The 24,764-nt window shown below is 51.6% G+C and overlaps 1 protein-coding gene across 6 annotated transcripts in view; it reads left to right on the top strand.

Annotated features, from left to right (window-relative positions):
* Positions 1 to 24,764, top strand: part of RPS6KA2 (ribosomal protein S6 kinase A2) — a 331,417-nt gene that overhangs the window by 208,197 nt on the left and 98,456 nt on the right. The gene's annotated exons all lie outside the window — the stretch shown is intronic.

Here is a 24,764-nt window from a genome sequence, read left to right as displayed (position 1 = left end):
GCTTCCAAGTATGTTTATGGATAATGTTTATTCCACGATGGTTTCCCTCGTTGGTCTTCTCCTATAGAAGTGTAAACGTTCTCAAGGAAGATGCTGCGTCATTGTATCAGATACGCAGGGTCATGACAAGTTATATTTTGAGGGCCTACCGCCTGCCGGGCACTGTGGCGGATGCTTTACGTGCGTTACCGCCTCTGTCTCTTATCATAGCGACCGAGGTGGGATCGTCCCATTCCATGGAGGAGGGGACAGGAAGTGAGTGTGGGGTGCTGGCTGAGGATGGCGGTGATCGGCATGGGCTGGGGTGGGGCGGCACCCCAGCTGGTGCTCGCTTACCCTCCAGTGGCTTCTTCCCGACCCGCAGCGTGTGAGCCCAGAGGGTGTCAGCTATCCCAGCATTTCTCGGGCTGCGTGGTCACCCGGGGGCTCTGGACCGTGTTGAGGGTTGGTGCCGGGCCCTGTGTGATCCTGCAGTGAGTTAACAAAAGCAGGATTCACTTCTTAGTCAAGCATCAGCCAAATGTCCTTGTTCCTGGTTGGTGGGCAGGTCTCTTCTACGTGGTGAGTTATTAGTAGGACTCCAGGCGCCTTGTCTTAATGGGCTCACCCCTTCCAGGGCCTGGGAAGGCTCTGCCTCCCCAGGAGACTGATGAAGGAACACTGATTAAGGAGGCTGCTGCTTCTTCAGGGGCCACCCTTGCTTCCCTCCCATTGGCCGGCGCAAGTCACATGTCCACACCTGGCCACAGGGAAGGCTGGGAAGTGTAGTCCTGGGCTGGGTGGCCCTTGCCGATGCAGCCCACCTGTAATGGGAGAAGCTGGATTTCTGGGACGATGGTATCCGGGACACAGGGCTCATACTAAATTCATCAATACTTCAGAATAAACCTTGGTAATTCTGCAGAGTAGTTCCTCAGTGTTTGCATGCTCAGTTTGTGTCTGACTCTTTGTGATCCCATCAACTGTAACTCGCCAGGCTCCTCTGTTCATGGAGTTTTTCAGGCAAGAATGCTGGAGTGGGCTGCCATCTCCAACTCCAGGGGATCTTCCCAACTCAGGGGTCAAAGCCGCATCTCTTGTGTCTCCTGCACTGCCAGGCAGACTCTTTACCACCAGTACCACCTGGGAAGCCCGAGTAGTTCCTAAGCATTATTAAAAGTCTTTGGAGATCGTGTTTGACTTTTTCTCTGTAATGGCATAAGATCATTGTGGACAATCGCACACAGTTATAACTGAGTTTCAGAATCAGGTCCGGACTTGGGTTGACAGCCAGCCGCAGTGGAGGCCTGTAACGAATCAGTGCAGATACGCCAGTGCCCCTCAAGCCCCCTCTCCTGGGCGAGCACTCATTATTAAGAATCTGTAGTTGAATGTGAGAGGGAAGTAATATCTGTGGACTCTAGTCCACCAAGCTCCTCTCTCCAGGGAACGGTTCAGGCAAGGATACTGGAGTGAGGTGACCTTCGTACTCACTACCATCCTCAGGTAGCCAGTGTCCTGTCAACGTGTATCTGTTTCAGAACATTCTGGGTAGAAAGAAAAATGGGGAAAGAACCTGGGCATCCAGAGCCCCTGCCCTTGTAGACATCTGTCCGCCTGAGGCCAGCACTCGGGGCAGAGACGGCCGGGGAGCTGCAGCTCTCCACAGTCGACAGCTGCCATCAGAAACCTGCTGTGTCTCTGAGACTCTCTGGCACGCCACCCCCTCCAATGCTCTGAAAATATCTGCAGATGAATCTTCTGTCACTGTTGTTGGGGTAACCCCCATGAGTTCCGCCAAGTGTTTCTGAGTTTCTTGGACCAGTATCACGTTGCAGATAGATCACTCATGATCTGCTCAATGGGAGACGAGTCCTGTTGTCGTGAATTCTGTCTTTGCAGCTCTTTCCTGAATATATTTACTGAAAACTTGGCGTCGCAGCCTAACTGCTTTGGCTCATATAAACTTTCAGTTGGAACCACTATAAATTAAGGTGGAAAAGACTGAAAGCTGGACCACAGCCAGAGATAAAAATGAGCAAATTGGGTGCACCATGTGCCGTAGCAGGGCTATGTGGTAAAGAATACACACATACCCGGTGGCTCAGTGGGGAAGGATCTGCCTGCCAACACAGGACGCATGGGTTCGATCCCTGGGTTGGGATAACCCCCTGGAGGAGGAAATGGCAACTCACTCCAGTATTCTTGCCTGGAATATTCCATGGAGACAGGAGCTTGGTGGACTACAGTCCATGGCGTTGCAAAGAGTCAGACATGACTTATCCACTAAACAACAGCAACAATATGACTTAGTATGTCCCATACTAGAGGGCTCTGTGGTACCTATAGAATGCCTAGCTTATTTTTCATTTATTGACAGTATTTCATGGCATAACAGTATGGTATATCTTGGTTATAAAATAGATTTTGAAGTATAAGCTTTTATTGGCCCCTAATTTCTCTCTCACCAATGGGTTGACCTTATGAAATTACTCTAAGTAAAATACATGTATTGATTGTCTAACTGTAAAGTTATGTCACCATTAAATAGAACCTGTAGAAATAAAATGCCATAAGTAGAAATAAAATAGAAATAAAATGCTATAAAAGAATATGAGAACCAGCAAACGTGCACATTTCTTTTCGAACAGATTAAGTTTTGCACAGTGCTTCCCAGATGGAGATGAACCTGGACAGAAACATCCGCAGCCTCCCAGAGCGGGGAGCCAGGAATCTGAGGACGTTTGTCCTCTCCTTTAGTTCTAGTAAACATCCGGAAGGAGTCTGACAAGCTTCGCCTGCGTCCCGCAGAGCACACTGTCACACGCAACCCTTCCTCTGGGGTGTGAGGTGCAGTCGCCCACGTGGGAGACAAACTCAAGGACGACGTTGTCACAGGGCAAAGGTGGCCGTGTGACAGTCCCGCCGGGACGTGGACACCTACACCCTGGTGCCCGACGCTGGGCAGCCCGCGGATGAGAGCCACGTGCTTTCTGCGGGCGTGCTCCGTCGTGTCCGACATGTTGCAACCCGGTGGACTGTAGCCCACCAGGCTCCTCTGTCCATGAGATTCCCCAGGCAAGAATGCTCGAGTGGGTTGGCATTTCCTTCTCCAAGGGGATCTTCCCAACCCAGAGATTGAACCCACGTCTCTTGTGTCTCCTGCATTAGCAGGCGGGTTCTTTACCAGCAGTACCACCTGGGAAGTCCCACGTGCTTTCTAAACAAGTACATTTTCAGTGCTTTTAGCTCATAAGTAGTAATTTGGTAAATGCCAGGAACTAGTTTATATAATATGATACTTTGAAAAACACGAGAAGTTAGAGTAAAACTTAACCAATTGGAAGAGAAATAAATAAAACAATCCCACACCCGTAAATAAGTTAACCAAGGAAGTGAAAGGCCTGTGTGTTGAAAACTCTAAGACACCCGTGAAAGAAACTGAAGATACAAGTAAATGGAAGGACATGCTGTGTTCACGGATTGCAAGGCAAGCTTGTAGACAGAACGCAGGGTGGCGGTTGCCAGCCGCAGAGGGCGGGCGTGGGAGAAATGGATGGAGAAACCGCTGCGTCTAAACTAGAAGTGACCCCGGAATCACTTTTGTTTCTCTAAGGTCAGTATCTGCGTGTGGTGTCAGCCGCTCAGTCGTGCCCGACTCTTGTGACCCCATGGACTGTAGCCCACCAGGCTCCTCTGTCCAAGGGATTCTCCAGGCATGGAAGGGTTGCCATTTCCTTCTCCAGGGAATCTTCCCGACCCAGGGATCGAACCCACATTTCCTGCACTGCAGGTGGACTCTTTACTATCTGAGCCACCAGGGAAGTCCCCTCAGTTTTCAGGTATTATAAAAATTCTGTTGTCGTTGGGGAGGAAACTGAGGCACATTGACCCCCCACCCCAGGCCTCTATTTGCCAGCCCAAGGTCCACCCTCCCGCTCTCCACCCCCAGCGAAACGAGCTGCACACAGGCAGCCTTTTGCTGTGGGGTAGGGGGGTAGGTCTCAGGAGCTCATCTAGTGGCCTATGTCGGGGGAGCTGGCCAGGGTCAAGGGCTATGGGTCAGGGAGCAGGAGGAGGGGTGTGGTTGGAGGAGCAGCTGCTGTGTGTGTGGGGGGGGGGGGGGGGGTTATTTTACAGATACAATATCTGTATATGCTTTAATTCTGTTTTCCCTAAATGAATTTTTGTGAATAAACAGAATCAACAATCAAATTAAACTGAATGAATTTGAAAGTAGGCTCTAGGAAAGCATGGAGGACAAAAATATATTGAGGTGTTTTTCCTTCAAATTAGCCCCTACATCAAATTACACAGACTGTTTATAGCTTTTACTGTTTAAAAGGGTTTTTTTCCCTACTTAGTAAACTGGATGCATAATGATGTTGCTTACATAAGAATTCTAAAAGGTGCTTTCAAAGTGTTTTGTCTTTTCCAGTTAAGATGGAAATCACGTCTAGCATTTTTCATAGTGGAAATTTTATTATTGTCTGTTTATTTTTTGGCACATTTTTCCATAGAGAAAAGTAAACGCCTATTAAATTTTGTATGTGTTTCTGTTATAAAAGACCCTGATGCTGGGAAAGATTGAAGGTGGGAGGAGAAGGCGACGACAGAGGATGAGATGGTTGGATGGCATCACCAACTCAATGGACATGAGTTTGAGTAAACTCCGGGAGTTGGGGATAGACAGGGAGGCCTGGTGTGCTGCAGTCCATGAGGTCACAAAGAGTCGAACATGACTGAGCGACTGAACTGAACTGAATTGATGAATTTGGCAAAAACTCATTGTATGAGTTTTGTATGATGAGACGTGTTGCGTGACACATTTAGTTATGAAATAGAAGTCGTGCTGCTAGGATCACTGCACGTTCACCGACTCCAGTGGATAAGGCCACTGGTGCCAAGCTGCTGGGAACGGTCCATGTGATGAGTTAGTGGATTTGGACGTCTTGCATTCCCCTTAGACAGTTGATTTTATTGGATATGTCCCTGTTCAAATAAAAAGAGTTTATTTCACAAAGCCCACGTCCCTAGAAGCCAGCCTGGCAGCTCCAGGTAGCCCTTGATGGCCCGGGTGGAGCTGGACACTGTCCGCTTTCTCCCAGCTCCTGCGTGTGGACCCTGTCGCCCAGCTGCACCTGCTCAGTCATGGTGAGACTCAAGTGATGGTTTCTAAGGGCTTTTCAAGCCTACGCTCTATGCCCACTTCCATACAATTCCCCGTGAGAAATGGTGGAGATGTTCTCAGTGATGATAGCCGCCCCACCAGCTGGAGGCTGATCTCTCGTCCATGGCTTGACCTGCTCGGCTCTCTTCCTGGGCTTGTGGGAAATCCCGAATTTCCCCTCAAGGGAGGAAAAGTGCTGAGAGGAGACCTCGGCGCCCTTGCTGCGGGCAGGGTGGCGGGCATGGGTCAGAGTGGACCCAGGCGTCCAGGTGGGTTTGGTGGGGCTGGGGCGGGGCTGGTGGAGAAGGCCCTGAGGCCAGGGAGGCCCAGGGGCCTCCAGACAGAACCCTCAGGGACAGCTTGGCCTCCGACGTCCCTGCTCCTGGTACACGTGTCCCAGGGAAAGTTCTTGTACAGAGAAAAGTTGTTGTTGTTCAATCACTCAGTCGTGTCCGACTCTTGGCAACCCCATGGACTGTAGCCCACCAGGCTCCTCCATCTGTGGGATTTTCCTAGGCAAGAGTACTGGAGTGGGTTGCCATTTCCTTCTCCAGAGGATCTTCCCGACCCAGTGATCGAACCTGGGTCTCCTGCATTGTGGGCAGATGCTTTACCATCTGAGCCACCAGGGAATCCCAACATCCCTGCAGATTCAGATGCCATCTGCCCCCGGAGAACCAGCTGTACAAAACCTCACCTCTAAACATTTGCATGGAGAAGGCAATGGCGCCCCACTCCAGTACTCTTGCCTGGAAAATGCCGTGGACGGAGGAGCCTGGTGGGCTGCAGTCCATGGGGTCACTGAGGGTCGGACACGACTGAGCGACTTCCCTTTCACTTTTCACTTTCATACATTGGAGAAGGAAATGGCAACCCACTCCAGTGTTCTTGCCTGGAGAATCCCAGGGACAGAGGAGCCTGGTGGGCTGCCGTCTATGGGGTCGCACAGAGTGGGACACGACTGAAGCGACTTAGCAGCAGCAGCAGCAGCAAACATTTGCACCCAGGGGCAAAGAGGGTGTGTCTAAGCCAGAAGTTTCTGGAGAGAAACGAGGAGTGTGTTAGAGTGGGAGCCAAGATTCCTTACATGCTTGCTTTGCTCTAAATAATCTAACACAGTCAAGCTTCAGTGTTGCAGTCCCGCTCACTGCTCTGCAGAAAAGTAAGGTGCAGGATGGCCAGGGTGCTTGCCTGGGTCACGCAGCTCAGGATACCGGCCCCGGAATCTGGACCCGGGTGCCCCCGCCCCCCAGCATCATTGGGGCTCCGTGCTCGTGGGCGGCCTCCCTCTCCTAAGGTGTGTCTTTCAGACCCGCTGTTTCAGGAGTGTCTTATATCCCAAGATTTCCAAGTATGAACTCCTTGCGTGCAGGGTCTGTGTGCTGCGGTGGGGATGAAGGGCCAGGGCGCTAGCCTTCTCGTAGCAGGTGCCCTGGGTGAACGCCAGGGTTGGGACCCTGGCTTCCTGCCCTGCCTTGTCAGGCTTGTGACTTCCAGTCATCTCCCTCTCGGCTTGAGGATCATGTCTTCATCCGAAATGACTGATGTCCTGATGTGGTCCCTTTTGCCTGGAAAGTTTATTCTTCCAAGTGAGTTGATGGAGGGGTTTCTATTTTAAAAAGAGATGGTGATGCGAAGAACCAACTCATTAGAAAAGACCCTGATGCTGGGGAAGATTGAAGGCAGGAATAGAAGGGGAGGACAGAGGACGAGAGGGTTGGATGGCATTACTGACTTGATGGGCATGAGTTTGAGCAAGCTCTGGCAGTTGGTGATGGACAGGGAGGCTTGGCGTGCTGCAGTCCATGGGATGGCAGAGTCAGACATGACTGAGAGACTGAACTGAAAGGCCATCCATGCCTCTAGAAATGACCCAGTTTTGTTCCTTTTTATGGCTGAGTAATATTCCGTGATATATTTGTGCCATTAAAAAAAAAAGAGATGGTGATCCTTATTGATAAAGAGAACAACAAACCATCAGATTTTTTTTTTTTTTCATCCAGGGGATGGGTGTTATTCTGAGCTCTTATCTCTCTTCGGATAAATGGTTTAGTAACAACAATAACAACGACAAAAGCCTAAAAAGAAGCTACGTGCTGACGTATTTCCAGAGGTAGAGAGAACAAGCAAAAAGTTAACTCATTGGCCAGTCAGTGCGTAAAAACAGAAATTGGCTTTCTTCTCTGAAAATCTCCACCCCTCACATAAATTAAACAGGAAACGAACACTTGCTGCTCTGAAGTGCTTCCATCTTGGCAAATAAGGTGCCTCCTCCTGTTGGATTTGGCAAATCTGGACTCCACACCGAAGCCAGTGCTGGAGACAGCTCTTCTCCGAGCATTTGGGAGGGTCCCCACCTGCTTCCCCAGCTCCCACCAGGCACTAACCTGGAGTCGCGCTTCTGACTTTTTGATGCAAAGTCAAAAAATTCACAGAAGTCGTTGTAAGTCTTCAGATTTTAACTTCACTCTTTAATTTATTAAAAAGTCTTCCCTCCGGCATGGTTTGAGAAGTTGCGCAGCTTTTACTAGCGTGCAGCGTGTGGAAACAGCAGCCGTGTGCACAGCCCGTGATTCACAGTCACGGTCTTGGCTACGGCAGCGCCTCTGCTTGCTGGGGAAGTGAGCGACGTTGCTGCAGAAACTGTCAGGTTTTTAAGTATTTGCTCCATCTTGGTTTGCTAGTTTAGAATAATTCTTGTCTGTTGTTAAAGAAAAAACAAAACACCACTTCGGAAGTCTTTCTGATCGTCTGAATGAGATTGTTATATTTTAAAATGGGGCTTCCCTGATGGCTCAGCCGGTAAAGAATCTGCCTTCAATTCAGGAAACAGAGGAGACGCAGGTTCAGTCCTTGGGATAAGATCCCCTGGAGTAGGAAATGCAACCCACTCCAGTATTTTTTGCCTGGAGAATCCCATGGACAGAGGAGCCTGGCGGGCTACAGTCCATGGGGTGGCAAAAAGTTGCACATGGCTGAGTGACTGACCACGCACAGTCCCACGCTTTAAAGTAATAATAGCTTTATTTTTATAGAGGCCATGACTCGGATATTTTACGACTTTAGAAAGTCCGGCTTTTCAAGCTGCTTGCTGGATTTACGTGGTTTTCCTGCACTTATTTGTATGGTGCTTGTCTCCATTTTTCCATCATGCTTACGTAGTTATGTTTGAAATACCCTTGCGGGCCCCTGAGGGTTGCTGTGTCGGGACACCTGGAGAGCACGGGGAGTCTGTGTGTTACCTGTCCGTGTGATCGTGAGAAGTGTTATCACCTGTGATGTTGCCTAACTGCATCGATCAGACTGAATAGAAATGATTTTCTTTGAGTTTAATGGAACTGAAAATCATTTGCCTTTGAACTCTTTATTAAATTTTTAAAGATATCTTGACTTTTATTTCCAAGTTGGCAAAATCCCAGACCACTTCCCTGCCCAGCTTAGTGATTCTGGGTCGGTCTCCCTCCTGCAACTCTCCAAGAGCTGGAGTGCTTATGGTCAGGACCGGGGGATCTCAGGAAGACTTCCAGCGGGACCATCAATACAGCAAACGCCTGTGAGCTTCACGGGACACGCTCACTCTGTAAACACCTGGCCCTCGGGGGTGCTCCCGGCGCGGGCGCTCAGAGGCACCTGCTGCCTCCCTGGCAGGCGTCTGCTGCTGCGCCGTCTGGGTGAGGAGCTACCCACCCCCAGCACTGGGGAGTGTGCACACGGCAGGCTGGCCTCGACCCCGAGAAGGCCAGGTGCCCGCTGCACGCCTTGCCGTCTCCCCTGCAGTGGGTCGCGGGGCGATGCTCTGCGCCCATGCACACAGAGCGTGAAGCTCCAAGGGATGGGCCAGGGTCGGGGCTGTGTCTCCAGGGCGTGTACGGCCAGTAGCCGGTGATATGCAGCTGGCCTTTGCAGGGCCGGCCTTACCCGCGGAGCAGACTTTCTGTGTCTGGGGCAGCTTCGTGGACAGAGGATAAGGGAGACCCTCCTGCCAGAGACGGGGGGCACTTGCTAGTGGTCCCTGACAGCCCCAGGCACCTGGGGCACCGCTGTCCCCTGGGCGGGGGGCCGCCTGCCCTCGCCCACCCTACGGCCTCTGCCCTGAGTCCCAGAGCGCTCCCCTCCCCTTGTTCTTCCTCCAGACTGGAGAGGCTCTGGGGCCCTGGGGACTCCCCTCTGCATCCTCTGTGTGGGGGATGCCCGTGGGGTCCTTAGTGAGCAGCCCTGCCGCTCCTCGGGCACCGGGCAGCCAGAGGGACGGAAGGTCTGGCTCCGCACCCCGCAGCCGGGCACAAAAAACCGCCTGGGGGCCGGGGGCTCAGGCGAGGGGACAGGCCCCCAGGACAGCCCGTCAGGGAGGCCCTCGCCATGATGCCCCATTGCAGAGCTGGAGGAGTCCTTCCTGTGACTCCCACCCAGGGGGCCTCCCTCCTTCTTGATCGCCCCTGCTGCGGCCACACCATCACCCTGCCTGAGGACGGGCCTATTACGCTGACTGTGCGCCCACTGATTCAGCTCTGTGAGACGTCTGTGTTCTTTTCTAATTAAAATTAGTCACTGTGCTTGCTGTGTCAGAAGTTGGGACAGTTTTTTACCAATATTTATCAACTAATGTGTGGAAGACACTACCTCGAAATTCAGAAAACTATCTAGAAAGTTAGAATCCTCAGAAATCCCACCACTCAGGCTTAAATATTTGACATCTGGGGACATTTTCCTTCTTTCAGAAGGGTATCTCTGCATAGCCTTGCCATCATTCTGAACACAGAACTTGGTATCCTTTAAAATGACTGAACCTTACAAGTCATGTCATTAAATATCATCGTAAATGGATCTTATTCTACATATAGAGAGCTGCTGTCTCTCTTTATTTAAACATTAGGTGTTTAAATTAGATGTTTCTCCCCTAATGTGTCTCACTGTGCGTGTATAAAGGCTAAGTCGCTCAGTCGTGTCCAGCTCTGTGTGACCCCATGGACTGTAGCCCACCAGGCCCCTCTGTCCCCAGGGTTCTCCAGGCAAGAACCCTGGAGTGGGTTGCCATTTCCTTCTCAAAGGGATCTTCCCGACCCAGGGATCGAAGTCGTGGCTTCCGCGTTGCACGTGGGTTCTTAGCCACTGAGCCACTGGGGGAGGCCTTGTCTCACTGCAGTTAATGCTGAAGCAGCATCCTTAGGGGTGAATATCTATCTTCCTCTGATTTCGCCCCCAAATTTTGGAAATGAAATCACTTGTTTCACGATTAAGGCTTTGGCTCGAAAGTGCCAAGTTGCTTTCCAGAACAAGTGTCACATCTTAGTTAACCCCAACGGCTGCCAGCAGGTGATCACTACAATTTGGCAAACGTTGGATATTTTTATTTTCAGCATCTTGGCTGACTAGATAGACCGAAAAAAAAAAAAAAAGATCTCATCTGTTTCATTGTATCTCTGTGATGGCTGGTGAGGTACTTGAAAAAAATAAATTTCTTGGATATTTAGTTTCCTTACATGTAAACTGTCTTCTCTCTCCACTGACCAGTTTTAATTTTGGGGTGCCAGTCCCCACACACAGGTCGCACCACAGATAACATCACACAGACACACATACACACACATTATAGACTGCACATAGACACACAGACACACCTCACATCACAGACACCCACACCACAGACACACATGTCACACACACGTCACACCCAATACACACACACACACACACGTCACACCCAATACACACACACACACGTCACACCCAATACACACACACACGTCACGTCACACCCAATACACACACACACACACACACACACAGACATTACCTTCTTTGGCTCCAGGTCTTTTCCTGGTCTGTCCCTGGCCTTTTAGTTTCCTTTGTGGGCTTCCCCTGTGGCTCAGCAGTAAGGAATCGCCTGCAATGCAGAAGACGCAGGAGAGGAAGGTTCCATCCCTGGGTTGGGAAGATCCCCTGGAGGAGGGCATGGCAGCCCACTGCAGTGTTCTTACCTGGAGAATCCCATGGACAGAGGAGCCTGGCAGCCTACAGTATACAGGGTCGCAAAGAGCGGGACAGATCTCAAGCGACTTTGCACACATTTGCCTCCTTTCTGCTCTGCCCCCTCCTCTTCCTTCCGTCTTCCCATCCTGAAACAGGACGTCTTCGTGACGTTGGAAAGTGTTAACCACGCCCAGGCTCCCAGCATCTCTTTCTCATCCAGGTCCACTGCATGGCTCTGTCCTGCTGGTCTGCTTTTCCGTATACCATCTGGCTGTTATTTTCCATATTTTATTACTCCCTTGAATGTCACCTAGCTTCCCCGCTGCGTTCTAGGTTTATAAGGATGCCGATGAGTTTTGTGTTTTGCTTTGCATCCAAACCTTCTATTATTAGATCTAATACATTTATTTTGGTTTATGCTTTTAGTATGCTAAATATACTCTCACACTGCCTTTGACCTACATTTGTAGTGCTTATTTCTATTTCTGTGCTTATTGCGTTTTCTAGAATTTCCAAGGGAGTGTTAAACAGTGATGGTAATTACATGTGCTTTTGTAAGTCCTATAGTTTAGGGTAGGAGTGTTTCTGTTTTTGCAGATGAAATTGAAGAAAGGAAGATTAAGGCATTTGTCACTGGTGACATTAATTTCTGCCTCTTGAACAGTTAGACCTGTCCAGGTACCTTCCTGTCTTGAGTCAGGAGACAGAAGGCAGCTGAGACCGGATGGCGTGACCCCTTTGCATACTCAGATGGTCTTGGGAATTCAGGACATTCTGTGACACGTTTTCTCTGTGTGCGCGTTTGCATGATTTTCTAGGGAGAGGAGGGCAAAATTTCATCACATTCTCAAGGATTTCTGTCACCCAGGAAACTTGAGATCTGCCGCCTGCAATCAGTTGGCTTTGGTGGTCACAGGGGATGGAGAGCAGCCGTAGGGGGCGGTTCCTGGACTGCAGGAGGAGGCGCGCTGGGCGGTGGACCCGTGACCTAAGCCCCAGACCGGAGAGGAGACCCGCCTGGGGGTTCCTGGAGCAAGCCTGCCCCAGCGCGGATGCCGCGGCTCGAGGAATTCCCCGTGCTGCACTTTCCCAAACAAGCTGGCTTTTAAGAAAAGAGAAAGAGGTTTCCCCGGGCCAGTTTTTAGCAGACCTCTGGTGCGTTTCAGTTGCTCACGGATTGCCTGAGAGAGGTGTTCCTTCTGTGCTCCGTGGTCTGAGCTGGTCTCCGGGTCCCACTGGGACCCCCATCCCTCAGGTTACAGTCACCTGCAAACACCCCTCTCTGCTTGGAGCTGGCCTCCTGGTCGGAAATGGTTTTCTCGGAGGCCTGGCGCTGTCAGGGTGTCAGCCTTTCTGTGCAGTGCATCTGCCCAAGTCTGTTGTTTGTTGTTCAGTCAGTAAGTTGTGTCTGACTCTTTGTGACCCCCCGGACAACATGCCAGGCTTCCCTATCCTTCACTGCCTCCCTGAGTTTGCTCAAATTTATGTCCATCAAGTCACTGATGCCATCCAACCATCTCCTCCTCTGTCGTCCCCTTCTGCTGCCTTCAGTCTTTCCCAGCATCAGGGTCTTTTCCAGTGCGTCAGCTCTTCCCATCAGGTGGCCAAAGTATTAGAGCTTCAGCTTCAGCATCAGTCCTTTCCATGAATATTCCAGGTTGAAATCCTTTAGGATTCACTGGTTTGATCACCTTGCAGTCCAAGGGACCCTCAAGAGTCTTCTCTAGCAGCACAATTCAAAAGCAGCAATTCTCTGGCACCCAGCCTTCTTTATGGTCCAGCTCTCACATCCACACATAACTACTGGAAAAACTATAGCTTTGACTTTATGGACCTTTGTTGGCAAAATGATGTCTCTGCTTTTTAACATGCTGTGTAGGTTTGTCATAGGTTTCCTTCCAGGGAGCAGGCGTCTTTTAATTTCGTGGCTGCAGTCACCATCCACAGTGATTTTGGAGCCCAAAAAAATAAAATCTGTCACTGTTTCCAGTTTGTCCCCTTCCTACATTAAATTGGAGCACTGGGCACTGGGCCAGAGCTATTTCTCCGTTTCTTATTTCCCCTCCGGGTGTTGCTTGTCTCTGTCTAACTTGGCTACCGTGTTTCGCTCTGGTTTTTGAGTCACTGCTACGAATCCTCTGGTTGCAGCTTCTATTAATCACACATGCTCAGGCTGTGTGTGGAGGACACAGACCAAGGTCTTGTCCGAGTCTGCAGACCGGTGGCAAGGGACCCGAGCGTCACCAGCAAGTCCCTGGAGCATCACTTCTCAAGTCCTGCTTTAGCAAGAGCATCAGATCTGCCATGGTGGACTTGGCCCTGAGTCAACCCAGTGTAAGAATCAGTGAGGTAGCTATTTACTGAAGAGTGTTCAGAGGACCCCTGAAGTTTTAATGCCTCCTAACTTGCCTGAGAAGCTCATCATGGTCTTTTTATCCGTTAATCCATGTGACCCTGTTCTAACAGCTGTTTTCATCATACTCCCAACTCTTTGGGCCAGTAAGTCCCTGCAAACTTCACATTTGCTGTGTGCTGTGTAAACAGGACTGTCTGTGAGTCAGCACAGCCGGAGGGAAAGTCCCACTGATCCAGTCCACCCTCTGTGGCGTCACCGCCTGGGCGCCGCTGGCCCTGACCTCTGGGCGGCTGCCGTGTGACCTTGAGCTGTCACTGCGCATCTCCAGGCCCAGGTGGGCACACGGGAAGGACGGAGCGCTGTCTTTCCGGCCTCTCAGGGAGTGGAGCACCTCGCCCAGTGGCCTGAGGGCCGGAAGTACCCCGGAAGAGAAGCCAGCCCAGTGCCGGGCGATGCTCCAACGCAGGGAAGGCGTTGGAGCAGAGGAGACGGGTGTTGCACAAAGGCCATGTCCCCACCTGGCGAGCTCTGCTTCACAGGGACCGAGGGCTGCTGCTTCTGCGTGGCCTCCGGCTTGACCTGAGACGCACACTCTGCATCACAGGGCCGTTGTTGAGGCCGCAGAGGGGAGGGAGCATCGCTGACCCCTGGGGGGCTGTGTGGGGGAGGGGAGCAGGGGCTGTGCACACCGGCCCGTGGGCGGGTTCCTTTGCAGATGCTCAGAAGGAGAAGGTGAGCACGCCCTGGGGGAACATTCCCGAACCAGTGCTAGTGTGTAGTTGATCAGTCGTGTCTGACTCTGAGACCCCACAGAGGGTAGCCCGCCCGGCCCCTCTGTCCACGGGATTCTCCAGGCAAGAATACTGGGGTGGCATTTCCTCCTCCAGGGGATCTTCTCGACCCAGGGATCGGAACCACACCTCCTGCACTGGCCAGTGGACTCCTACCCTGAGCCACCAGGGAAGCCCGGAGGCTGTGGTCGGCTCCTCCTGAGAAGGGCGGTGGCTGAGTCACAGTGATGGCAACACCAGGGCCTAGGATGCAGGCTCAGGACTGGAGGAATGGTCCCTTCCCGAGTCATGGATGACATGTTGAAGACAGGTTGTGTTGTATGCCAGATGTAGCTTCTGAAGCTCTAAGTCCCAGTCTGGGTCGATGTGAAACCCTTCCCATCCTTCGTCCCTCCCCAGGTGCCAGGTGTCTCTCTCGGGAGGTAATCTGCAGAGTGATGTGGTGGTTTCACACCCAGAGGGATGACTGTCCTCCCGGTGTCCTGCCTGTGGAGCTCACTGATGTGTTCTTCTGAGATGACTCGAGCTGACTGGCCCTGCCTGGAGTCCTGAGTCACTGCACGAGGCTCCGAGCTCTCTGTCTTTGGGAATATTTGGGGGGCGGGGGGTGGGAGTCCACCCTGGTCTGGGCTGGTTCCCCCTAGGCCATCACACCACCTGTCCAGGCAGGTGCCTGGCTCCACTGGCCCATAATGCACGGGCTCAGGGCATCCCCTGGGGATTCCAGCCTAAACCCCCTGGGCCTGACTCTTCCCCCGCAAAATCCCAGTAGAGGAGGGGAGCGGGAAGCCGGCCACACTCAGGGACCAGCCAGGCCCCCGTGGGGAGCAGTTGTTGGGTGGCATGTGCACGCCGGGGGAGCCCCTCTGGATGGGCGGTGGGTTGGGACCACCGCGACCCTGGTGGCCACCCACATCACCCGGGTTAGTGCGAGCTCCGGCCAGGTGAGCCAGAGGAAAGCGCACACGCCAGCCTCCTGGGACGGGCCGGGGAAAAGGCAGACGTGCGATGCGAAAGAGAGAATCTGCAGCTTCGCCTTTGAAAGGCAGTTTCCTTCTCGTCGTGTTGGTGGTCTTTCAGGTTAAAGAGTGGACCTGTCCCCTGGGATGAATGCTTTGGACTTGGCTGTAAATTAAATTATTTGGAGGTTGGAGGCACAGGGGAGCCGGAAAGTCCAGCCACAGGTGGCCAAGCGGAGTGTCCTTCTAACCCACCTTCGTGTCTACGCCCAGGACGAGCGGGACCTTCTTAGGATCATTAAGCTTTTATAAGAGCCCCGTGCGAGCTGTTAACCTGGATTCATTGCTTGGAATCACTTTGGTGGGAGCATAAAGTCAGCTTCTCTGAAGCTCGACTGCACTGCTTAAAGGTTTTATACGTGGAATGTGAAGTGTGGCTTTGGCGACATTGTGTTAGAAATCCCGTGTTCCTTTTCCCTTTTAAACGTTAGAGGTTCACTCCAGGAGCCCCTGGGAGGAGTAAAGCCGGCTGTTTGTTGCACAAGGAGCTGCTTCTAGGTCGTATTAGTAAAACCTTGTGGTATTGAAGTCCTGATGGGTGAGGAGGCTCCTGTGACTCGGGCAGGGTTCAGCTGGCAAGAGGGTGGACTCTTCTGGAAGCAACCCTCCCCACCTCATCCTGCAGCCCCTGCTTTTCTGCTGCAGCCTCTTCTGGGTGACTCGCTCACCGCCTCTGTCCCCGCTGCCATGGAGGGCTTGGACGCGGGGAAGCTCGTGTCCCAAGGCCTCTGTCTGCTGCGGGCCCCCCGGGTCTGCAGAGAGCAGGGCTGGCCAGTCGTGGCTGCCAAGGAGAGGCCGTCCACAGCCACAGGGGGTGGACACTCTAGTGCAGGGCCCCCAGCCTCTGGGATCGAATGCCTGGTGATCTGAGGTGGAGCCGATGTAATAATAGAAATAAAATGCACAATAATTGTGTGTGTTAGTCACTCAGTCGTGTCCGACTCTTTGCCACCCCATGGACTGTAGCCCGCCAGGCTTCTCTGTCCATGAAATTCTCCAGGCAAGAATACTGGAGTGGGTTGCCAGTTCCTGCTCCAGACCGACTCAGGAACCGAACCCAGGTCTCCTGCATTGGAGGTGTTGTGTGCTCGAATCATCCTGAAACCATCCCTGCCCCCACCGGTCCCTGGAGAAATCGCCTTCCTGAGGCCATTCCCTCGTGCCAAAACTGGGGACCTCGGCTCCAGTGGGCCAGGCTCAGGGGACTTTGAGAACATGTGTGCACCCCCACTTGGAGGAAAGGCCATTCAAACTCTGGATACTGAAACCAACAGCCCCGGGTTTCTTTTGAATTTTAAATGATCTGAGGGTTGAACACACTCCCCGCAGGGTGATAGCAAGGGCTGGCACCCTGGGTGCACATACCGGTGAGCGGGCAGGAGCCTTGGGGGAAAAATCACTGTATTGTCCTGTGAGATACCCCCGAAGGGCCACAGGACAGGCCATCTGCATGGCAGTGAGGGACCCCTGGTGCCATTTCTTGGAGCTGTGCTCGAGGAGGGGTCAGGAAAGAAGAAAAGAGGTGAAATAAGGCAGCTGGAAGGGTGAACAGGCTTGGGCCAGAAAGCAGGCTTCTCCCCTCCCGGTGCAGGGCAGGGAGGTGCACCCAAGCACATCCCCCCGAGGCACCTGCCCCCTGTGCCTGGCGCCCTGGACGTTGGTGACAACCCCAGCCTTTTTCTTCTGTAGCTGCACCCCGTCACCGTGGGCTTTGTGGGTCTCCCCAGGCATGTCAAGACCCCGATCCCATCTGAATTCTGGTCAGACAGCCCGAAGGGCGTGCGTGGAAGGTTTCTTATCCTGTGCTGTGCCTTACATTTCCGTCACGTCACTTCTTCAGGACGACAGAGCAGATAACGTGACCTTCGTATCTCCCTTAGTTATGCTCCGTTGCTACTTCGGTAAGGTCTTTCTTAAAGAGAACCTGAGACTGGCTTTCCTTCTCATTTAAGTGCACTGGAATACGTGTTTCGTGTTAGCCACCCCATCGTGTCCGACCCTTGGCGACCCTGTGGACTGTAGCCCGCCAGGCTCCCCTGTCCATGGGGTTCCCCAGGCAAGAATACCAGAGTGGGTAAGCCAGCCATGCCCTTCTCCAGGGGATCTTCCCGACCCAGGGATTGAACCGAGTCTCCTGCACTGCAGGTGGATTCTATACCATCTGAGCCACCAGGGCAGCTCCCGAAATATGTGCTTTAGGTTCCAGGAGCTGGACGGTACCTAGCGACCCTCCCCCCAGGTCCTCAGGGCACACGTGTGTGTGGGTGTGCTCACCGACGGCCTGTGTCCAGATGTGACGGCGGGTGTGGAGGCGTCTGAAGTCCGAGCTGAGCGCATGTCAGTCTGAGTGACTCCTCTTCATCCTGCAGCCCAGTGACCAGATGGACCCCTGTGACTTGATGCCATGTCAGCTCATGCCCACACCTCTTCTACTTTCTAATCAGACTCTGTTAGAAGAAATCGTTGAGAGTTCTTGGAAAACATGGCTCGTTTGTCCAGGCACAAATTTCCTGTTTGGTAACCTTTAGGAGAACTTGGTTGTCATTTAACTCAGACACATCACCGAAGCTCAGCAGAGCCTCTCAGTGGCGTGTTTAGACATGGGATGTGTTTACTGGCTACAGTGTAGTTATTAACTAGTGTTTAATAAGAAAAGTGTTCATCACTTAGGTACTTTTCAGCAGCTATAGGAATGGTCTTTCCCTGAATGCTGGGTATTAAGAGGAAAGCCTTCAGGGACTCACAAGCCAAGCAAAATGAAAATGCAATCATGATGACACGAAGGAGCCCATGGGGGTGAATTTAGCACCTCCTGAGCAGGGCAGAGTTCCTCGAGCAGCCCTCCTCATCAGGCCAGGCAGGTGACACAGAGGCCTGGGGGCTGGGGTGGGGTCCCCTGTGGAGGGGAGGCGCCGCTGGCGTACTGTAGACCTAGAACGCAGGAGGAGGACAGAGGAACCCCCACAGAACAGACGGCTCCAGGAACCCTCAGGAGGCTCGCCCTGGATGGAGGACGCGCTGATGGTTCCTGGAACACCAGAGAAGGAAGACCCGAGATCACCTCCTTTCCCCCCGATTTCCAGACTCGGCCCCTCCTCCTGCATTGGCCATCCACAATAGCTGCCCCTCGGGAGCCACAGGCGCACAGTCTCCCATCTGTGCTAGCCCATCCAGGCCCCCGCTACTAGACTGCACAGACTGGGCGGCTTGAGTACCGCAGAGACGTGTTTCCGGAGGCTCTGGAGGTGGACATCCAGGGTCACGATGCCGGTCGGTCCCCTGTGGCGAGGACCCAGTTGGCAGAAGGTGTCTTCTCCCTGCGTCCTCACGTGGCGGGAGGGGCGTTCTGGGGCCCTTTTGTGGGCATGTTCATCCCAGTGGGGCACCCTCCTGACCCGTCGCCTCCCAGAGGCCCAGCTCCTAACACCGTCACCCTGGGATGAGGGCTTCGGTCTCTGCGTTAGAGGGAGACGCGTTCAGCTCAAGGCGGCGTCTCTGTGACCTTCACCCTCCGTGGCCCGTTATCTAGAGGCCAGCGTCCTTCAGTCCCTTTCTTCTCCTTAGAGGATGCTTTCGCTCCATGAGGAGGCTTTGCCCTCAGTCAGAGTGGAGAAAGCACAGGTCCTGAAGGTGATGGAGCGTCTCATAAAGAAAGGCGTGGAAAACCACAAGGGCAGGGAAGGACCCCCCACCTGTCCACCATGGATCCCCCCACACGCCTGCGAGGAGCGCAGATTTGCGTGCTTAGGCGGACTGTTGCTGCCTCAAGCTGTTTCAGAGCATTGGAGTCCGAGTCGCTGAAGAAACGGATCACTGTCACGCGGTGTCTGCTGAATGGACGTTTTCTGTCATCTCTGGAGCAGGAGTCTTCGCTACACAGGGAAAAGGTCAAGGATGAAAAATCACTAAGTTCATTTCAAAATCAGGTCCTTAAAGTTACCAGATCCTTGTGAAGCTCATGGCTGCTTTCCGTCTGATGGGCCCCGAGGGTACGTGCAATTTGTGTATTTTTAAGACTTTCAACAGAGGTGCTGGTGGTGCGGTCCGAGCGTCCCCTCAGCTTCGTCCAGGGTGGAGGGCCACGCTGTTTTCTTAAAAGAGCAGCCAAAACCCGCGAGCCTGCATTTCTTCCCGACTGCACTGTGGTTTGGGTGCTTGATTTCGTTCCCGTGGGCCAGCGCGTGTATGTGGTCACAGCCGGGGAAGGCCGTGTCCTCTTGACCGCGCATGCCCGTCCCTCCTCACATGCTGCAGCCTCTGTCCGCCTCGTCCAGCCAGCACACGTCGGGAGGAGGAGGGCCCAGAAACCCCTCTGGGATTTGTCAGCAGCTCCCGGTCCAGTCATGAGTTCTTTAGATTCAGTTTTCACAACAGAAGAGACAGGTTAAGCTTCCTCTCACATGCAGCCTTATAAAGCAGGCCTGGCAACCAGGGAATATTGCAGTCTTGAGGCTTGAGACAGAAGTTCAGATGTGCACAAACAGTGAAAATTCGCAGAGCTCTTGCTTAAGGAAAGGGGCAGTCGTTTCCCGGGGAATCATTGTTTGAATCATTTCCCGGGGAATTGTTATTTGAAAAGTTTGAGGGATAATGAGAACAATATGTCACCTGGTGGGAAGAAGAATGTGAGCGCTGAACTTGAGCACTGTGTCAGCTGCTTCCGTGATCATTCTAAGAGCTCCTCACTCCAGGAGCTGCCCGAGGTCATTCCCTGGAGCCCCACTGTGTGCCTGTGCAAGCACACACGTGCGCATCCAGAGGACGGGGTGCAGTTTCGGCCTCCGCTTCGGGGCAGCCTACTGGTTAGAGCCCCTTCCTGGACACAGATGCCCTTTTCCAGGAGCAGGCTCTGACCTCAGCCTGTGACTGTCTGGTGGGGCTCAGCTCCTGATCAGTCCAAGAGGACGAGGTACATCTCAGTGGGGTTTGCATGGCTGTTGCAGAGCCGTCATCCTGGGAAAGGAGAGCAGTTTGGAAACATTCAAAAACATGATAATCGGTGGGTGTCTTTCTTAAATAGCTCGGTGTATAAGTGCTAGCAGAAATTAGCTAAGTCCATGTAAAGCTGTGCCCTGTGTTTGGCTCAGAAATAATGTCATCCATTGACAGGGAGACAAGCCACACGTGCGGAGGTTGAATGAGGGCAGAGCCCAGAGGGGAGCATGGAGGGGAGGGCTGTCCCTGGGGGAGGGGCCTTGCTCCTGAGCCCAGGACGGTACCCGTCACCCTTGGGTGCCATTCTGTGTAAATGAATCTTGGTCCTTCAAACGTGGTCTGTATCAAGCAGTTCAAGCAAAAACAAACGTGTGAGTAAATGTGAGTGGCCAAGGTCCTGGATGCTTCGGCCTGTGAGTTCCGCCTGCCGTGAGGGTTTTTAAATCAGCAGTTTTATGTGAGTGAGTCTGGGTGTTAATGACGATAGAACATCGTCATCGGAAGCTGCTGACCTTGCTGGTAGGCGGCATGCCGCAGTGGGATCACAGAGCTCACAGAACGCCTGCCCCCGCTGCCAGGCCTCCGGCCTGCCTCCTAGTTCAGGGCTTAGGTGCAGTGGCTGGTCCATCACTGCTGAATCCCCACAGACAATTACTCATCCTCATTTGTAGGAGATGAGAGAACTTCTACTTGGCAGCTCAGAATAATAGCCTCAATTGAAGGGGTTTTCTAAACAAGTCTTCAGATCACCCTTCCTGGTGTAAAGAGTGAACTTCTGACATATTCTGCCAGAGCCTCAGAAATGTCTGGGGCTTTTCTCCAGCGTCACTTCAGCCTGTTGTAGACAAAGTGTGTGATCCTGAAGTACGAGATGTCTGGATTTGCTGGATGGGGCTGAAGCATTCTGGCAAAACCCCAAGCTAGGTTAGACTTCTGCAAGTGTTTATAATATGCTTTCTTTGAATTTAGAAATTGTATATAATGCAGATCATACTCCCTGAATGTGGAGAATGTGGAAAGTCCCCCAGCCTGTCTTACACCACGAATGAGACCGGATCTCAGCAGGCTGGCTCCGTCATGCTGTAAGCCTGGCTCTACAGACATGCTCTGGGCGTTCCACGCACCTTTCTTAAACCATCTGCAAGGTGTTCATCTATTTCTGTGCAAATGCTTAGTGAGTAAATGCCATGCGCAGGTCGCTTTGAGGGCGGAGGGTACCACCGGGAACAGAGCGGTATTCGCAGAGTGGGTTCAATCGGGAATTAAAAAGATGTTGCCTTCACCCTGTGCAGAATCTCTCATTTCTCCAACAAGTGTTTCCGCGGCAGCCGCTTTTCAGGATCAGGCTCGCAGGTCGTTAGATAACAAGCCCTTGAGGCCGAGGCAACCCGTCTAATGTGGACGAAAAGTGTAATTACCCGGGTTCCTCCGTGATCCTACAGCAGACCCTGAGGTCGCCAGTCTTTGGAGTTCCATAAACCTCAGCCACGCTGATTGCAGGGTTCAGGCTACAAGGCCGCTATCCTGGGTGAATCAATTCAGTGCATCAGCTCGCAAGAAATACTGCATCTGGCTCACGACTCTCTGGAAATCTGTGACTTTTAGCTCATATTGGCAAAAGCTGACCTATGTGTGGAGCTCACCAGTTAGCTTTTTGAGGGGGTCATTTGGGGTGGAGTTTGGGGTGGAGGGTAGTGTGATGTGGGTGGGCTGGTGGGGGCATTTGAAAACATTTAGCAGAATGTTTTGTAATTATTTTTAATGCCAACTAAGTTGGTTAAAAAGGAAGAGGGATGGTTATTCAGCTGATTTCTTTGAATGAGGTTTGGCCAAAAGTTTCACCTTTTCAAAAACTTTGAAACCTGATGAAAGCACATTGTCGCTGAAATTGTTTAAGCTTGATCCTGGAGTTCAGAATGTTTTCTGTTTGGATTTTGTTTGTAAGAATCTCCAGGATAAGGGAACACACCGGGACTGGCGACAGTCGCCCGACTCTGAGGTTCTGGTAACGGACTGGCAGTCTTCTCTAAGGATATTGGGACGATCCTTGTAGGGGGAAATGACTGGGACCAGGGTGTTGACAATGGTTTTCATGTATTGGCCTAAGTGTCACCTTCATGGATTGGCCTTGTACAGTGGACACCACTCATGCAGAATCTCCCCTAGATTTAGGGATTAATAATCCAATCACTTTGCCAACAAAGGTCCATATAGTCAAAGCTATAGTTTTTCCAGTAGTTTTGTATGGATATGAGAATTAGACCATAACGAAGGTTGAGCACCTAAGAACTGATGCTTTTGAATTTGAGAGTCCCTTGGACAACAAGGAGATCAAACCAGTCAATCCTAAAAATAAATTAATCCTGAATATTCATTGGAAGGACTGATACTAAAGCTGAGCTGAAGCTCCATTACTTTGACCACCTGCTTTGAAGAACTGATTCGGAAAAGACCCTGATGCTGGGAAGGATTGAAGGCAGGAGGAGAAGGGGATGACAGAGGATGAGATGGTTGGATGACATCACAGACTCTATGGACATGAGTGTGAGCAAGCTCTGGGAGCTGGTGATGGACAGGGAGGCCTGGCATGCTGCAGTCCAGGGGGTCGCAAAGAGTCAGACACGACTGAGCGACTGAACAACAGCAGTCTAACACACACACACACAGGTCACGGAAGTGACTACAGTTGATCTTGTTTAGATTACTACTCGTGACTGTTGAAGAAAAAATGTAAGCCCTTTATATTTATATCTACAAAGCTGGTAAGGGGAATAGAGTCATCACACAAGTCATTTTGTCTAATATTTCATAGCAGACGGTCATCTTTAATTTCACTTTTAAATTTTTTTCTAATTTTTGTAGTTTCCAGTAAATTCATACCAGCCACCCCCAAACAGCCCACCTCTCTGGAAAACTTCTATTCACCCCCTGGCCACCCGCCGGGCTGGGAAATTTGTATTGGTCTCTGCATGGCACATTCTTATGTTTACCATCTGTGCCCTGATTGGAAATGCCACGTTCGTCCACAAGATGAATCTCGCGTGTTGAGTTTAAAAATTCTAATAGCTTTAAAAATATTGAGCCTTTCTTTTCCACCAAATGGTAGGTTTATTCTTCGCATCCAGAAATGGCATCCAAATTGTTTCATACTGGCTTCCATCTTTTTGTTTTCTTGCGACAAGTTATTTGATCTTATCTGCTTTTCAAAACTCACAGTTCATTTTGCATTTTGCATTTGTATTGGGTAAATTCTCTGTTGTATTTCTCTGTGTTGTAAATTTCTCTGTTGCTATGTATTGGATACACAGCAGTGGGTGAATATAGGAATCCCACGTGGACAGTTAGCAAGATGATTTTATTGATTTAAATTTCCTGTTATAGATGCCTGCATCTTCTTGCTCATTTTTACATTTGTGTATTAAAAAATTCAAAAAGCAAAGGAAAGAAAATTAGTCATTTGTATTTCTCTGACACTATCACTGTTAACATCTTGATGTATTTCCCGGAAATGTGTTTCCTACAAATCTTTTAAATGTGAATATAACCATCATGGACAGAAAATTTATTTACTGCCTTCTTTAGTTTAAAATCTTAAGTCTCTTTCAACATTGCAAGTAGACTTCAAAGTCACTTTTTAAGTGTTTTATTCTGAAATAGTTATGGAGCAACAGAAGGTTACAGAAACGAGTGCAGAGGTCTGCCTGCCCGCTCCCCAGTCCCTCCCGTGGGAATAACTTTCAGAACCACATTGTCTGATTAGTCACTCAGTCGTGTCCGACTCATTGCGACCCCATAGACGGCAGCCCACCAGGCTCCTCTGTCCCTGGGGTTCTCCAGGCAAGAACACTGGAGTGGGTTGCCATTTCCTTCTCCAAGGCATGAAAGTGAAAAGTGAAAGGGAAGTCACTCAGTCGTGTCTGACTCTTAGCAACCCCATGGACGGTAGCCCACCAGGCTCCTCTGTCCGTGGGATTCCCCAGGCAAGGATACAGGAGTGGGTCGCTGTGCCCTCCTGACCCAGGAAGTTTCCCTGGAGGCTCCCTCCTGCTGCCACTTCCCACATCTTGAGCCGCACCATGACAACCGCTGACCGTATGGGACTGTATGTGTGATCGGTCATTTCAAGTCCCCTGACCATCCTTCATCTCATCAGAGACTCAGTCACACATTTGGTAATGCAAGAACCAATAATTTTGTAAAACAGGCAGATGGCAAGTAATATTGCTGGGGATGCTAATCCGTGGCGCTGGCGGTAAAGAAGTCGCCTGCGCGTGCAGGAGATGGAGAGACAGGCGTTCAGCCCTGAGAGGAGAGCTCCAGTGTGCTTGCCCGGAGAATCCCACGGACAGAGGAGCCACGGCTGCAGCCCACGGGGTCGCTACAGACACGACTGAAGCAGCCGAGCAGCACAGCGCACAAGTGAGCGGTTACACCAAGGACTGCCGTTAGGTGGGGTCCAGTGTCTCGTAGGTTGTCTGACCCTTTGGCTCTGCACCAGTCACCATCCTTAGAGGAAGTAGTGTGTTGGCATTGGAACACAAAGT

This window comes from Ovis aries, chromosome 8 (genome assembly GCF_016772045.2).
Source record: "Ovis aries strain OAR_USU_Benz2616 breed Rambouillet chromosome 8, ARS-UI_Ramb_v3.0, whole genome shotgun sequence".
NCBI classification, from domain to species: Eukaryota; Metazoa; Chordata; class Mammalia; order Artiodactyla; family Bovidae; genus Ovis; species Ovis aries.
Note: the sequence above shows the minus strand (reverse complement) of the source record. Positions and strands in the feature narration are given on the sequence as shown.